The sequence below is a fragment of the Notolepis coatsorum genome, assembly GCF_963971535.1.
Source record: "Notolepis coatsorum genome assembly, chromosome: 6".
Classification (NCBI taxonomy): Eukaryota; Metazoa; Chordata; class Actinopteri; order Aulopiformes; family Paralepididae; genus Notolepis; species Notolepis coatsorum.
In genome coordinates this window covers 122,555,519-122,569,535 of record NC_140170.1, presented here as the reverse complement: position 1 = coordinate 122,569,535, position 14,017 = coordinate 122,555,519, and the positions used below count along the sequence as shown (strand labels likewise).

The following is a 14,017-nucleotide window of genomic DNA, read 5'->3' as shown; positions in this document are numbered from 1 at the left end:
CAGACGAACTTGGCCCCTACCAACTTGACCGACGCCTTTACCCCAGGGTGTGAAAGGGCATGAATGGTGTCAAATACCCGGCGGCGCCAGTCAGTTGGAACCATGGGGCGGGGCTGGCCAGTGGAGACGTCACAGAGGAGCGTGGCGCCGCTGTCGTGAAACACCACAGCCTCAAGTCGAAGTCCTGTCACAGCCGTCCTGAACGCCTGAAGGTCTGAGTCGGTGAGCTGGTCAGCAGCCATGGCAGCATAGTCGATGCCCGGGTGCACAGGGCTGACGTGCGCCCGGGAGAGGCAGTCTGCCACCTGAAATGCTAATTGTTGGTTTTGCATGCTTATTCAAGTTCAGAAGGTTGTCAGTAGTCGGTAGTCTGAATGGAGTGATGATTAATGATGGATTAATGGATGCTATTTATAGTGTGGATGTGAATATATTATATAGATGTACATCTCTAATGTGTCTCTATAATACTCTGAAGTATTATACTTAGTTTAGCAATAGGTAAAAGTGTTTTTAGATAGATTTAACTTTTAGATTTGATTCTGCGTTGGAATTTTGGAAAACAACACTTCCTGGAAGATTCTATAGGGGTTCAAGGTTCAGAGTTCTGTATGAATATTTTCAATAACTGTTATTATTCGGTCATTTTTGTATGGGAGAGTCAGCTGAATGTCAGCTGATCTGGAGCCACGTGCGTAGTTGGCATCGAAGTCTAATAGAAAGAGAAGGGACACGCATCATTAAATAGTTTCAATGGTGCCACCCTGATAAAATAAAAAAGCTACTGTACATTACAGTAGATTTCATTATCTGTTCTCATGCACGCCTGGTGATACTAAATCCAAATTGAACTCAGGCATTTCAAAGAGAATATGTATGTGCGAAGGTTCAGAGTTCTGTATGAATATTTTCAATAACTGTTATTATTCGGTCATTTTTGTATGGGAGAGTCAGCTGAATGTCAGCTGATCTGGAGCCACGTGCGTAGTTGGCATCGAAGTCTAATAGAAAGAGAAGGGACACGCATCATTAAATAGTTTCAATGGTGCCACCCTGATCAAATAAAAAAGCTACTGTACATTACAGTAGATTTCATTATCTGTTCTCATGCACGCCTGGTGATACTAAATCCAAATTGAACTCAGGCATTTCAAAGAGAATATGTATGTGCGAAGGTTCAGAGTTCTGTATGAATATTTTCAATAACTTATTATTCTGTCATTTTTGTATGGGAGAGTCAGCTGAATGTCAGCTGATCTGGAGCCACGTGCATAGTTGGCATCGAAGTCTAATAGAAAGAGAGGCATTTCAAAGAATATGTATGCGAATTAATTGGCTTTAATAAATGGTTAAAGCAATAAATTGTCTGTTTCTTTGTTCATAGAGCATGTCGTAAAGCAGCTGTTCTCAACCTTGGTTTCTTGAAGAAGAAAAAAATTCGAAATAGCCGATCTACAAGCTTGCAACATATTTTCGAATATTCACCTAGAATGGCATAATTATAATCAAGTTTGGAGTCCCCAAATATTTTTCCTGTGAGGTCTTTGTATAAAAAGGTTGAGAACCACTGCAGTAAAGCATATGGACCATTTCAGCATGTTTCAACCTTCCTCTGTATGTTTTTAATATGTCTCATTTAAGCCAAAAATAATCACTTTGCTCTATTTGGTGTTTTAAAGTTCTGCAGGGGTTGCTCCAAGCCTGTCTATCAGTGACATCACTGCCATTCAGGCATATGGCAGTAATGTCACTAGTAGACACCTTTTAGCATGCTCCCGGTGGAACTACAACTAATAATATAATTTAGATGTAAAGTGATTATTTTTCTTTATTAATGAGGCATATTAAAAGCATACAGAGGAAGGTTGAAAAAGTGCTGAAATGGTCATTCAATAATATCATTATTTCAATGTATAATGCAATATATATATATATAGTTGAATCAATGTTGATGCAATGCTACATTATTTCAATGTTCCTCATATCATAGTTGAATCAACGTTGATTCATTGTCGGCTTTCAAATTGAAATTTCTAAATTTTGGTTGAAAATCCAATGTTCTTTCCATGTTGATCATAGCGAGCACTTTCAATGCCATTTTCTATGTCTGATATCAATGTTGATTCCAATCATCAGCCTGACAAAAACACAATGTTGATTCAACGATTTTTTGCTATCTGGGTATTGTCAGGGTCAGAAGCAGTGACAGCCCTGGCCGACGATATCCAATCTCTGTTGGCGAAGCAGGCCGTCGTCGTGGTTCCGAGAGAGGACGCGCTGTCAGGCGTCTACTCCTGTTATTTTCTGGTACCCAAGAAAACAGGGGGGTCAGACCTATACTGGATCTGTCCGCGTTCAATCGGTTGATTGTAGTGAGACCGTTCAGGATGTCGACCGTCAAACTCCTTCTGCTTGCTGTCAGAAGGGGAGACTGGTTCACCTCCATAGACCTGAAGGATGCGTATTTTCACATTCCGATTTTCCCTCCTCACAGGAAGTTCCTACGGTTCCTTTTTCAGGGCGTAGCGTACGAGTACCAGAGGCTGCCGTTCGGCTATTCTCTGGCTCCCCACACATTCACCAAGTGCGTGGCGACTGCGCTGGAGCCTCTACGTCGTCGGGGGATACGGGTTCTATTCTATCTCTACGACATTCTACTCCTCAGTCGTTCGGAGGAGGTTGCCAGGAATTCCTCACCAGGCTGGGTTTTGCTGTGAATTGGAAGAAGAGTACACCTCTTCCCAGTCAACAGGTGGAGTACTTGGGCTTGATGTTGAGGTCGAGGCCCATGATTGTAACCCTCTCGGAGCAGCGCCGGGTGTCTATCATTCGCACGCTCTGGGGTTTCCGTCTGGGAGGGACGGTCCGGGCGCTGCAAGTGATGCGTCTGCTCGGTATGATGGCATCTCACACGGTGGTTCCTCTTGGCCTCCTCTTCATGAGGAGGATACAGAGGTGGTTTTTCTCTATGGGAATAGATCCGGTGAGGGACAAATGAAAACGGTTGACGGTTCCTTTGTCCATATGGGGAGATCTCGCCCATTGGAAGAGGCTGGGTATCCTCACCCTTGGGGTCCCCATGGGCAGCAGGCGCTCACACGTCACGGTCTTCACCGACGCCTCTCTCACGGGTTGGGGAGGGACGTGTCGGACCCACGCAGTGGGGGGCAGCTGGACGGAGGTTCATGCTGGCCCGTCTACCCCGCACATCAATGTGTTGGAATTGAAGGCGGTCCTCCTGGTCCTCAAACGGTTCAACCACCTGGTGGTAGGCGAGCACGTTTTTGGTCAGGACAGACAGTATGACGGCAGCGGCGTATATCAACAGGCAGGGTGGGACTCGTTCCATCCGCCTGCTCCGGGCGGCGGTCGAACTTTGGCTATGGGCATCTTGCAGTCTGAGGGCGCTCCACATCCCTGGTGCAGAGAATATGGGCGCGGATATGATGTCTCGGGGCGGTCCTCGACATAGTCAGACAGATCTGGGATCGGTTCGGGGAGGCCTCGGTAGATCTGTTTGCGAGCCGACGCTCTCACAAGTGCCCCTTGTGGTTCTCAGTCAGTCGAGCAGATCATCCCCCCTTGGGGGTGGATGCCTTCTCGACCTTTCCATGGCCGCCCGGTCTTCTGTATGCCTTTCCTCCTGTACAGCTGTTGGGTCAGCTGTTGGAGCGGATACGGAGGGAGCGCAGGACGGTGATCCTGGTCGCGCCGGACCGGGGCACGGCAGTGTGGTTCCCGGTCTTGATCCAGCTTCTGGTCGCTCCTCCTTGGGTTATTCCTTGGTCGGCGACGGCCCTTTCGCAGTACAAAGGGTCACTGTTCCAGTACCCGATGTTGGGCCAACGCCTGTTGGTGTGGCTGGTGGGAGGGTAAGTCTGGAGAGGATGGACCCTTCTGTGGTTGATACCATGCGGAATGCACATGCTCCCTCCACTGTCGCGCTTTACGCGGGCAGATGGCGTATGTTCCAAGAGTGGTGTAAGGCGGGGGGCCGGGACCCAGTCTCCTGCCCCCTGGATGCTGTCCTGGGTTATCGCCAGTCTCTCCTTGGTAGACTGTCGGCTTCGACGGTGAGGGTATATGCGGCGGCTATATCCTCCTATCCTGAGGGGTTTGAGGGGAATGTCTTGTTCAGCCACCCTCTTGTGAAGCGTTTCCTGCTTGGCGCTCAACACGTTAAGCCGGTGCAACGCTCTTTGGCTCCGACTTGGGATCTTCAATTGGTCCTCGGTCGGTTGTCCTTGGCCCCGTTTGAGCCGCTCGAGCAAGCGCCATTGGGACAGCTGTCTTTCAAGACCGCGTTCCTGCTGGCTGTCACCTCCGCTAAGCGCGTGAGTGAGCTCTGTGCTCTTTCGGTACGTCCAGAGTGCCTGTCTTTTCGGGTCGATTGCGGTGCCACTCTGCGACCTAATCCTGCTTTCATGCCTAAGAATATCCGGAGTTCCTTCCGCTCCCAGGATATTGTGGTTCAGGCGTTTCGTCCTCCTCCTCACACTAGTGAGTTAGATGCGGGCCTTCACCTGTCCGTGTTTTGGGAATTTACCTCAGCCGTACTCAGGACTTCAGTTCAGGGTTACCGATCAGCTTTTTGTCTGTCACAGTGGTTCTCGTGCCGGTAAGGCACTGTCAAAACAGCGCCTGTCCCATTGGTTGTGCGAGGGCATTGCCCTCTGCTACACGTTGGCTGGGCAGGATCCCCCTGGGGGCGTCAGGGCGCACTCCACTCCACTCGTCAACTTAACCTAGCCATTTTATTTGGATCATCATCATTCCAATATATTCAGGTGTTAAATTTCATTTTCAAAATGGCTAGGTTAAGTTATGAAAGCTGGAGGGAAAACAACATTGTATTTGAAGTTACTGCACTTTGCCTGTACATTACCTGTATAATTATTTAAGGGAACTGTGCAGCAGAGTGCAGTATCTGCTTTTTGGGGGTTAATTAAAATAATTATGTCATATTTTTGTATGCCTAAAGATTACTTCATTAATACATGTTAAATCTGGGTACTATCATCTATCTACCTATAACACATTTTGGATGGCAAGTCAATACACTTTAAAGCCATTTTTCACTGTTTGGAAGTGACTGCGGTCTGCCTGGTTTTTGAGTGTGATTTTGTAGTTACTGCAGTTTTTAAAACCCCATAACATCTGAAACTTGGTCACAAGATAAAACATTTATTGACAAGTTCAATTTCACTCATAACTCAATTCTGACTTTTTTTGAGTTACTGTGGTCTGCCTTGACAGGGCAGCATAGTCTAGCAACGTTCAAGACAGGGGAGGGGAGAATTGAAGGGAGAATTGGCGAGGCGAAATTGGGATGGGAGAAAAAATAGAAAAATAAGGAGAAAAAGTGGATACAAAAATTTAAGAATGGCTACCGTGGAGACATGTGGGAAAACATTATTCAGGAACACAAGGTAACATGGGGTGAGTAATTGATATACAAATTATACATTTTGGGTGAAGGGAGACCCTAATGAAGGCGATGGCTGAAATGTTGGTGAATAAAAACGTTTCCTCTGCATGTAGAGCCTGAGCATGCACATTTCTTCATCAGCAAGTCTAGTCAAGCACCTCACAAACCAGACAAAGGATTACAGTTACAATGGTCTCCAGCTCCTAACACACACCTTGATGTCACTACTGTAGTCACTTTTAAATTATAAATGCTTCAAGGCCAGAACTCAGCCCAGTCCTTAACCAGCTATACGTATGCTAATTGCAACAGGACAGCTGTTGCAATTAGAACATTTATGTTTTTACACTAAAATATGTGGTAGGAATGTTACATTTAATCTGTTACAGTTTATCTGTAGTTTAATCTGTAATCCCTGGTTTGGTTTGTTTCATATAGATTGCATGCCATGTGATGAAATGGTCGTCTAGTCCTCTTTTTCTTTACTAACTCTAGTGCCGGTGCAGGAAATGCCTTCAGCTAGACAGATGCATGCTGGGAAGCACACGCTGATACGTGACTCGCACTGTGATTATTACAGTGCCGTATATCCACTGACTGCCGTTTTCTGCTTGATGGATTTGTATTTGCGCGTGTGCTAATATGGAGTGTGTGTGTGTGTGTACGTGCGTGCACACTCATTCATTGCTTCGTGCCTCGTTCTCAGCCACCTGTATTGCACTGCAGCCCACCTGCGCCAGTCTTTCAAATCACCTCTCCCTTTTTCATCCCTTCATCTTTTCTTCTTCCTTCCCTTTCTCCTTCTCTCAAACCACCTCAATAATTCCTTTCCTGCCTTTCTTTCTTACGTCTGTCCGCCGGTCTGCCCTTCCTTCCTTCCTTCCTTCCTTCCTTCCTTCCTTCCTTCCTTCCTTCCTTCCTTCCTTCCTTCCTTCCTTCCTTCCTTCCTTCCTTCCTTCCTTCCTTCCTTCCTTCCTTCCTTCCTTCCTTCCTTCCTTCCTTCCTTCCTTCCTTCCTCCCTCCCTTCCTTCCTTCCTTCCTCCTTCCCTCCCTCCCTTTCCCCTCCCTTCCTTCCTTCCTCCTCCTTTCCATCCCCTCCTCCCATCCCTCTTACTTTTTTCCATCCCCTCCTCCCATCCCTCTTACTTTTTTCCCTTTAATAAATTCCATTCAGCTGCTATACCCTCCATCCTCCCTCCTCCCCTGCCTGCCTAATAGGGGTGGGAATGACCAGAGAGCTACTAATGATACACCAGCATGATACATAGGCCACACAAGGGAATACTGTTGTCGTTCTTGATGGTCTGTTATGTGTTGTGATTTGATACTAGGAGGTATTGAGATGTATCACTGTTTCTCTTTTATTTGACCTCAGAACAATTATATATAGAGTATTATGCCTCAGGGAAATAATAGAAAATGTAAAAATCAAATATACGTGTGTGGGGGACAATAATGGACAATAGAATTCACATTCATATTCTGTCACCTCCATGTTCAATGTTATGCACAGGGTGTGGTTAGAGGGCATTGACGTTATGTAGTCACACGGGTTGACGTGATGACGTATTCGTTTGTTTTTCTCTGCTACACAACAGTGTCAGGTGGCTAACAATATTGTGTACCAGGTGGATGACTCTCCACCCCCTGCTGTTGTTGCTGCCTTGTCCAGAGCCCCCGCCCCGGCCCAGAGACAAAAGCCCACAGGTATGTGTTTCTACCATGCACAGTTTGGCTCTAAGGCTAGAAAATGCCTACCCCCATGTAACTACCCCCATGCCAAGGTGTCGGGAAACGAGAGGGCCAGCACTCGCTAGCTGCCATGAGTGTTGGCCATGAAGGCAGTTTATTATTTATTAGAGACACACTTTCTGGGCGGCGTTTTTTGTGCGACACTGGGGCCACTGTGAGCGTTTTACCCGCATCTGTTTTGGATATACAAGCCGGAGTACGGGGTTCACCACTAGAGGCGGCCAACGGCAGTCACATACGGACCTATGGTGAACGTTCTGTTTGGAGGGACAGCGTTTCTCATGGACGTTTGTTACCGCTGAGGTGTCTAACCCATTGTTAGGTGCAGATTTTTTGTGTGTCCATGGGCTGCTAGTGGACATTAAAAACCGGCGCTTGGTCAGCGCAGAGACTTTTAGCTCATTCCCATGTGAACTCAGTGGTTCTAGCTCCTCAAGGCTGTCCAGTACCCTTACTGCCTATGAGTTCTCGAGTATGTTGGCTGAGTTCCCAGTTCTTACCATGCCAACTTTTTCAGCAGCTACAGCTAAGCACGGTGTGGAACATTATATACCGACGGCAGGCCCGCCAGTACATGCCCGTGCACGGCGCCTGGATCCAGGTAAACTGGCTATTGCTAAAGCGGAGTTTGAGGCGATGGAGTGCCTCGGCATAGTGCGCCGGTCCAATAGCCCCTGGGCCTCGCCACTCCATATGGTGCCAAAGGCCGCCGGAGGTTGGCGCCCGTGTGGTGATTATCGCCGCCTGAATGATGCTACGACCCCTGACCGCTATCCTATACCACACATTCAGGACTTTTCATCTCGCCTTGCGGGGAAGGTCATATTTTCTAAAGTGGACCTGGTTCGTGGTTATCACCAGGTGCCGGTGCAGTCACAGGACATTCCCAAGACCGCGGTAATCACCCCTTTTGGGCTTTTTGAGTTCCTCCGCATGCCTTTTGGGCTCAAGAACGCTGCCCAAGCATTTCAGCGCCTCATGGACAGTGTGTTAAGGGACCTGCCTTTCGTGTTCATTTATTTAGATGACATCCTCATCGCCAGCTCCTCCAGGGCTGAACACATGGTTCACCTCCGCACACTTTTTGAGCGCCTGAGTCAGCATGGCTTGATTCTTAACCCAGCCAAGTGCCAGTTTGGACTGCGAATAATTGATTTCCTCGGGCACCGCATCACAAAGGATGGGGCAGTGCCTCTGCCATCGAAAGTGCAGGCTGTGAGCGAGTTTTCGCAGCCCTCCACCGTCCGGGCACTACAGGAATTTTTGGGTATGGTGAATTTTTATCATCGCTTTGTGCCTGGCGCAGCCCAGCTCATGCAGCCCCTCTACGAGGCACTCAAGGGCAAACCTGCTAAGCTCACTCTCACCTGGACGGAGGAGATGGAGGGAGCTTTTAAAAACACTAAGCAAGCCCTGGCTACAGCGGCCATGTTGGCGCACCCATTACCTGAGGCGCAGATCGCTCTCACAACCGACGCATCAGATTATGCTGTTGGGGCAGTGTATGAGCAGCTAGTCGATGGTCACTGGCAACCCCTTGCCTTTTTTAGTCGGCAGCTCAGAGCCAGTGAGCGCAATTACAGCACCTTTGACCGGGACCTCCTCAGCCTCTATCTGGCGGTACGGCATTTCCGTTTCCTGTTGGAGGGCCGACCATTCACAGCATTTGTCGATCACAAACCGTTGACCTTTGCTATGGCCAAGGTCTCAGAGCCATGGTCCGCTCGCCAGCAACGCCAGTTGTCCTCCATCTCGGAGTTTACAACAGACATCCAACATGTGGCCGGGAAGGACAACCCTGTCGCCGACTGCCTCTCTTGTGCTATCATCAGTATGGTCCACCTCGGGATTGATTATGCACAGATGGCAGCCGATCAGCTTTCCGACAAAGAGCAGGTATGTAGGACCACCGATACAGGTCTTCAGTTGGTGGACATCTCTTTTAATGACACTGGTTCTACGCTCCTGTGTGACATCTCACTTGGGCAGCCTCGCCCTGTTGTCCCTGCCGCTTGGAGGAGGCGTGTTTTCGACGCCCTTCACTGCCTTTCTCACCCGGGCAGGAAACCATCTCAGCTGTTGGTGGCAGCCAAGTTCGTCTGGCACGGTCTTAAAAAGGATGTTCGGGATTGGGCTAATTCTTGTCTAGAGTGTCAACGGGCCAAGGTACACCGCCACACCAAGGCCCCACTAACCCCTTTCAAAGTGCCTGAGAGGCGGTTTGATCATGTGCACATAGACTTGGTTGGGCCACTGCCACCATCACACGGTTGCACCCACCTCCTTACCATGATTGACAGGACAACCCGTTGGCCAGAGGCCGTGCCACTATCTTCAACTACATCTGCCGACATTGCACGAGCATTCATCGGCACCTGGGTTGCCCGTTTTGGTGCTCCATCGGATATAACCTCCGACCGGGGGCCTCAGTTTACATCGGAGCTCTGGAATGCTGTGGCCCAGGGTCTCGGGGTAAAGCTGCACCGTACAACGGCTTATCACCCTCAAGTCAATGGACTGTGCGAGAGGTTTCATAGGTCAATGAAGGCCGCATTCAGGGCCAGTCTTCGGGACAATGGGTGGGTTGACAGACTTCCGTGGGTCATGCTGGGCCTCCGATCAGCCCCTAAGGAAGATCTTCAGTCCTCCTCAGCCGAACTGGTTTATGGGCAGCCATTGCGAGTCCCCGGGGATTTCATGCCCAACACCACAACGCCTTGGTCTGCTGGCCAGCAACGGTCTGTTTTCCTGGACAATGCCAAGGTATTTAGGCCGGTGCCTACGTCACAGCACATTGTGCCCCAGGCTTATATTCCACCGGATCTCCATACAGCAAAGTACGTCTTTGTCCGCCAGGATGCCCATCGGTCGCCACTACGGCCACCATATGAGGGGCCTTTTCGTGTTCTGGAGACAGGGGACAAGTCATTTGTAGTCGAAATAGGAGGGAAACCGGACCACATTTCAATGGACCGTCTGAAACCGGCTCATGTGGACCTGGACCGTCCGGTGCCTGTAGCTCAGCCGCCGCCGCGCGGCCGCCCTCCGGCCATCAAAACCTCAGACCGCCCTCCGGGGTCTACGGGTTCCGCCATGACGCAGGGTTTCCCCCTGGCCGTTAAGTCCTCAGACCACCCTCTGGTGGTGACTGGTCCCGTCGCTACACAGACTCTGGACACCCGAAGCCGCTTCGGCAGGATTTTACGGGGTCCTCAGCGGCTCATGCTGCCAGTTCTTGTGAATTCTGGGGGGGCGCATGTGGGGGACAATAATGGACAATAGAATTCACATTCATATTCTGTCACCTCCATGTTCAATGTTATGCACAGGGTGTGGTTAGAGGGCATTGACGTTATGTAGTCACACGGGTTGACGTGATGACGTATTAGTTTGTATTAAGGAAGTAGGAAGTAAACATGACACGTTACGTGTATTGCATCTAAACAACCGTCTGGCAGTCTGTTTGTTCCGCATTCCTACACGTGCATCAATTACTAGATTAGATTTGCCACCTTTCAGCAGTCATCGTTTTCATTTACATCTCCACAGGACGTGATTTCACATAATGCCTGTCATTAAACAGTCATGAAGATAAAATAATGTGAAATAATACGCAAAGAAAGTGAAAAGCGTCATTTTGTGAGAAGACAGCTGTCATCGTTTCCCCGTGTTTCTTTTGTCGTCGCCTGGATACGTTGTAGCCAGCCGTCAAAGTGCCAGTGACTTTACGCATTTCAAAGCTTTTTGTCGCTAACAACTGCAAATGTTGTTTCTATTGCTGCACTGTGGCAAAACACCGGACCATGTCAGCTTACACCTATAGCTGTAACGCTACATCAAGCTATCTTAGCTAGCCTAGCTGTAATGACAAGTCAATCACAATAGAACACCAAAAGGGCAGAATGTGTATTGCCAAGCAAGAACTCCGAAAAGTGTTCACATCTTGTGGAAATTACATGTGCACTTTTCTTGCACAGTTGTGTCTGTGAATGTTGTGTGAATGTTACACACTCACACACACACAGAGAAGAACACAGACTTTAATTGTGTGTGTGTGTGTGTGTGTGTGTGTGTGTGTGTGTGTGTGTGTGTGTGTGTGTGTGTGTGTGTGTGTGTGTGTGTGTGTGTGTATGTCTGTGTGTGTGTGTGTGTGTGTGTGTGTGTGTGTGTGTGTGTGTGTGTGTGTGTGTGTGTGTGTGTGTGTGTGTGTGTGTGTGTGTGTGTGTGTGTGTGTGTGTGTGTGAGTGTGAGTGTGTGTGTGTGTGTCTGTGTGTGTGTGTGTGTGTGTGTGTGTGTGTGTGTGAGTGGCTCCCTGTTCAGTGCTCATTTGTATTCTGCTGGCCGTGGGCCAGGTAAGTAATGACAAGCAGCAAAGGCCAAGGTGTCACTGCTCCACTCAGCTCCCTGCTGACGTCATACACACAGGACTATAAACACACACACACACACACACACACACACACACACACACACACACACACACACACACACACACACACACACACACACACACACACACACACACACACACACACACACACACACACACACACACACACACACACACACACAGGACTACACACACACAGGACTACACACACACACAGTACAAAGACACACAAATACAGGTTCATATACATTAATGCATGCACACACCTACACACAAACACAGAACTATACACACACACGGTACAAAGACACATAAAAACAGGCTCGTATACATTAATACACACACATACACAGATACGGTACAAAGACACACAACCACAGGCTCATACACATTAATGCACACACGTACACACACACACACACACACACACACACACACACACACACACACACACACACACACACACACACACACACACACACACACACACACACACACACACACACACACACACACACACACACACACATATGAAGTCATACACACAAATATGAACATGCATGTGCACGCACACACAAACCTCTTTTTTTTCTCTTTCTCGCTCCACCACTATCTCTCTCCAGATGAGACCCCTGTACTAATGATGCATGCTCGCCCACCTCACATCCTACTACATCATCCTTAGTCTTCAGCTCAACAGGGCTGAAGGCAATAGCAGCAGAGCCATCCAAAACAGCTCTCTCTGTCCTGCTCTCTCTCATCCTCTCCCTCCCTCATCTCTTTCTTTCTCTCATGCCATACATCACTTTTCTCTCCCCTGTCTCTTTTTTTTTTTTTTTTTTTTTCTTTCTTTCTTTCTTTCTTTCTTTCTTTCTTTCTTTCTTTCTTTCTTTCTTTCTTTCTTTCTTTCTTTCTTTCTTTCTTTCTTTCTTTCTTTCTTTCTTTCTTTCTTTACATTGATATTGTATCTCTATGTCTCTCTCTCCATCCTGTGTTGTTCTTAAAACATATTTTCTTATCCTTTTTTTATTTAAACATTGCATAAAAGTACCAGAATGTAAGTAGCAGTAAAGTGCACAGATATAGTGATACTGGCTTAAATGTCTACTTATAATTTTGTTCTTAACCGTTTCCCGGCCAACCACGGACATGTCCGTGTTTCGGATCCAACGCTAGAGGGCCAACCACGGACATGTCCGTGGCTAGGTTGTTTTGGCTTTTATTCCATTTTAATAACCTACTCAATGTCACAGAGCGGCATGCCGGTATTGCCGACACATGCCGGTATTTGAGGCTTGTGCAAAGTACACGGTATTGCGCAAAATACCACTCCCGACTCAGGCTGCAGTAGTTCCGTCAATCTAGATCCGATCTCGAAAGTGATTGTAAATCGTTGTAGCCAATGAGTGTGGCTTCCAATGATACCCCACATGGATCTAGGTGACAAACTAAAGTCTTTAACAGGAAGAGAAAAACTGAGTTTTTCTTTGTACACAGTTTACCAAAATTACTCCTAATCACTCATTTCTGAATGGATCTTTATGAAATTTGGATATGTACTACATAAGGCGTCAGGCTATGGCTCTGTCTGGCTACAGTAGGCTACAGTATGCATATACAAATTAAATGAAAGGTGAGTAAACGTAAAAAAACTGTTTATCCCTTAAGTGCTTATAAAAAACCCAAAATGTATGTCCGGTTTTGACTGAGGGTGAAAACAAGCCAATCACATCAAACTGAGAGGGCTCTAAAGACCTGTAATAACCCACCGACCCCCATAAAGAACAGTAGTAAAAAAAAAAAAACCCAATCACGTTCAGTCTCCGAGGAGCCGGACAACCTACAGTATGGGAGGACAGCTTAACACCTGGGGATAGCAGCTGTTGTGCTTTCTTTTCTACCTTCAATTTCCTGCACTGTAATTGCTTCATCAGAACCAAGTAGCGACGTGATGAGAACAAACAAGGCCCGCAGTCAGAACAGACGTATGACGACAACAACATCATTCTTCTCAAGAAATATCTCATGGAGATTACTGCATTAACTTTCATCTGGTTTCCTGGACATAGAAAACAAGAACATTATAGATTGCCCCCATTTTAATTATATACATTTTATATATAATATTATATAAAAAAAATGTAAATAGATTTTATCTTCATATAGTTAAATGGGGATAACTGTGTTTCATATCGAAAAACACTTTTGTTCATCACATACATGGAAATTCGATTATTTTTCATAGCAGCCGAGGATAGTCTGTAATCCATCAGGCTAATGATGCCGCTAGCCACATTACTAATGGCCTATGAATTCTAATGGGGAGATAGTAGCTTGTGTCTAATTTCAGAGAGAGTAAATAAAACAGGATAAAGTTCATAATTGTTTAAGAGTTTAAAGTTAGCTTTTCAAAGTGGTTTCTGGTGTGAAGTTTCTACATTACCGTA

The 14,017-nt window shown here is 47.3% G+C and overlaps 1 protein-coding gene across 1 annotated transcript in view; it reads right to left on the bottom strand.

The window, feature by feature from the left end:
* Positions 1-14,017, bottom strand: part of grm7 (glutamate metabotropic receptor 7) — a gene marked incomplete at both ends in the record, with an annotated part of 692,585 nt that overhangs the window by 132,656 nt on the left and 545,912 nt on the right. The gene's annotated exons all lie outside the window — the stretch shown is intronic.